This window comes from Panthera tigris, chromosome F3 (genome assembly GCF_018350195.1).
Source record: "Panthera tigris isolate Pti1 chromosome F3, P.tigris_Pti1_mat1.1, whole genome shotgun sequence".
In the NCBI taxonomy this organism is placed as follows: Eukaryota; Metazoa; Chordata; class Mammalia; order Carnivora; family Felidae; genus Panthera; species Panthera tigris.
The window spans coordinates 14,069,827-14,073,163 of record NC_056678.1 but is presented as its reverse complement, the minus strand read 5'-3'; the positions used below and the strand labels follow the sequence as shown (position 1 = coordinate 14,073,163).

The 3,337-nt window shown below is 42.0% G+C and overlaps 1 non-coding gene across 1 annotated transcript; it reads left to right on the top strand.

Moving 5' to 3' along the window:
• Positions 1-993: 993 nt before the first annotated feature.
• LOC122236047 lies at positions 994-1,127 on the top strand. Its single transcript, XR_006214253.1, has one exon. It is a non-coding gene; the product is annotated as a small nucleolar RNA SNORA70 (small nucleolar RNA).
• The last annotated feature ends 2,210 nt before the right edge of the window (positions 1,128-3,337 follow it).

Sequence of the window (3,337 nt, the reverse complement as noted above, 5' to 3'; positions counted from 1 at the left end):
ATAATATTTTAACTCTTTTAGATATTTTATATTCTTTTATTTTTTTTATTAAAACATTTTTTAATGTTTATTTTTGAGAGAGAGAGAGAGAGAGAGAGAGGGAGTATGAGCAGGGAGGGGCAGAGAGAGAGGGAGACACAGAATCTGAAGCAGGCTCTAGGCTCCGAGCTGTCAGCACAGAGCCTGATGCAGGGCTCGAACTCACGAGCCATGGGATCATGACCTGAGCTGAAGTCGGACACTCAACTGACTGAGCCACCCAGGCGCCCCTATTTTATGCTCTTTTACTATTTGTATTCTCATTTCAAACTTCAAAATATTTTTCTCTTCTGCCAATTCCCCAAATAAAGTGTCAAATTTAATTTACATTTCTGGTAAGTCTGTCGTAATTTTGATCCAATAATATTTTAAATATAAATTTATTTCAAAAACATTCAGAAACCGTTATAATGAACAGAAGTAGCAGAAAAGTCTTCACATGATAATCAGGATGCAAACTAGGTGAAATACTCCAAAGGCAAGAAAAACACTGAAGAAATACAAGTACAGATTTGTACTACTTTTAAGGTCTTTGGGGATGACATATTTTTGTTCTAAAGTCTATGGCAAGCCACAAAATGTTTGTTGGTGAGAGAATGGCATAATTTGTTCACATAAGAGTTCTCACATTTCATAGCCTGTACCTGTGTATTTTACTTATATAAATAAATCAATAAATGAACCCTGAGGACTAAAAAAAAAAAAAAAAGAAAAGAAAAGAAAAGAAAGAAAGAAAGAAAAAGAAGCAAGCAGACCAAAGGCAGGAAGACACAAAAGCAGACTGGCTGGGAGACTGCTGCCAAAACAGCCAAGAGGTGAAGGTGACCAAGCCCTGGGGTGGTATTGGTAGGAAAGATGAGAAATGATTGAATTCTGCATATATTTGGAAGATAAGGGATTTACTACTGGACTGGAATGGAGGTATGAGAGGAAGGAATGGAGGATAAAGAGAGTCTGCCGCTAGTGAAGCCAACTGTGCTCTTTCCCCACGGGGGCCTGGTGGGCCGTGGCCGAAAACAGTAGCCTCCTGGGTAGTGTATGCAGCCTGTTGCGTGTTGGGGTTGCCCTAAGGGACCTTGGAGACAGCCCTTTGCAGTGGACATTCATGTCTGACCTCACGCTATCTCCAATCTGGGCTCTAGACAGGTAAGCGAGGTGACTTTGGAAAGCCCCAGGGCACAGTGGCCTGGGTCCACATTGGCAGTCGTCATGTCCATCCATGCCAAGCTGCAGAAAAGGGAGCATGTAACTGAGGCCGGCCCTATGCAGGGCCAAGTTCAGGTTCGCTGGCTGCCGGAAGATCCACATCTCCAAGAAGTGAGGAGAAATTCGAAAACGTGGTGGCGGAGAAGCGGCTCATCCCAGATGGCTATGGGTTCAAAGACATCCCTAATTGTGGCCCCCAGGACAAATGGTGGGCGCTGCACTCATGACAACCTCGGTGCTGCCCCCTCCTTATTCATGCCCGTTGATGGATCCTACTTTCTGTCAACAACAGCAACAAGAACAAAAATAAACTGAGGTATATTAAAATGTTAAGGGTTTATTTGAGCTAACATTGATTTGAATCAGGCAGTGCCAGACTGGAAGCAGTTAGAAGCACCCTACTGGTGGGAACGAGGGGAAAGGTTTTCAGAGAGAAGCAAAACAAGGTAATGATTTCATTGGCTATAACTTAAGGAGTGCGTTACTTGGGAAAGCCTAGTTGGCGGTTTGTGATTGGTTGTTCCTCTTAACCTCGAGGCATCTGCAGGATTGACTCTGGTTTAGGTTTCAGTTTGTTTATGTAGGCCTACCATCAGAGCCACCCTCAGTCTGGTGACCTTCTCGTGTGACTGCCGTAACAGTTCTGAGTTTGTTTTGTTTGTTTTTTTCCCCTAAGCAAGTGGAGAATAGCATTGATCACCCTGTCACCCTAGGCCTGCACAAGGCCCTCTTTTTCCTCTTTATTTCTGATCCCGTGTTCCTCATAGGCATCCGCCAGTAGGCTTGAGACATATATTATTTAGAGTGTTTTAAATTTACATGGGCTCCGTGCTACCGATTTTATTTCGTGTATCACACCTTTTCCACTTGACACGATGTCTTCAGAGCTGACCACATAGCTGAATGTATATCTGCTTCATTAATTCTGGCTGCTGCTTAGTTATGCCCTGACTGCATACATTCCACTTGATAGAGTTATTTCCCTGACCACCAGCCCCCAGCTTACTCCCTGCCACTGCAAATGGCACTGAGAGGCACACCCTCACACAGGTTCCAATAAAGACTCGCATGCAAGTTTTTGCGGAGTGTATTCCCAGGAGTGTGATTGCTGGGACATATTTAGTTGCATAATTACTGGTTGCATCGTTCACTGTCGCAAACCAAGAGCCTTTGAGGTAACCCTTCCCCCGCATTCTTACCAGTTCTTGGTATTAAACTTTAAAATTTTTATAAAGTAGTATCTCATTGTTATTTTAACCGCACTGTCTGCTTCCTAGGGAGTTCAAGCATCTTTTCATAGATTTGTTAGGCATTCTTCCTTCTGTGATTTGTCTATTCTAATTCTTTGTCCACTTTTCTATTGGATTTCCTATCAATCTATTGGATTTCCAACCAACTCTTGTTGATACATAGAAGTTCTCTCTATATTCTACGTATGAATTCCTTGAGTTTTAGAGGTGGCAAATATATTCTTCCAGGTTGTCACTTGTCTGTTAATTTTGTGTATCATGTCCTTCTTTCATAAGAAGACCAATTTTTGTACACTCAATCTACATATTTCTCCTCTGATGGTTGTGGTTTTGAGGATTTCCTTACTAATTCCTCCAATTCATGGTCACAGAGATATTCTTCTATACTTTCTTTATCTTTATTGGTTTCCATTTCAGATTAAAGTATCTAATCTCTGGCACAAAAACAGACACTCAGATCAATGAAACAGAATAGAGAACCCAGAAATGGATCCGCAAATGTAGGGCCAACTAATCTGGGACAAAGCAGGAAAGAATATCCAATGGAATAAAGACAGTCTCTTCGGCAAGTGGTGCTGGGAAAACTGGACAGCGACATGCAGAAGAATGAACCTGGACCACTTTCTTACACCATATACAAAAATAAACTCAAAATGGATGAAAGGCCTAAATGTAAGATAGGAAGGAGGAGAAAACAGGCAAAAACCTCTCTGATCTTGGCCACAGCAACTTCTTACTCAACACGTCTCCAGAGGCAAGGGAAACAAAAGCAAAAATGAACTACTGGGACCTCATCAAAATAAAAACCTTCTGCACAGTGAAGGAAACAACCAGCAAAACTA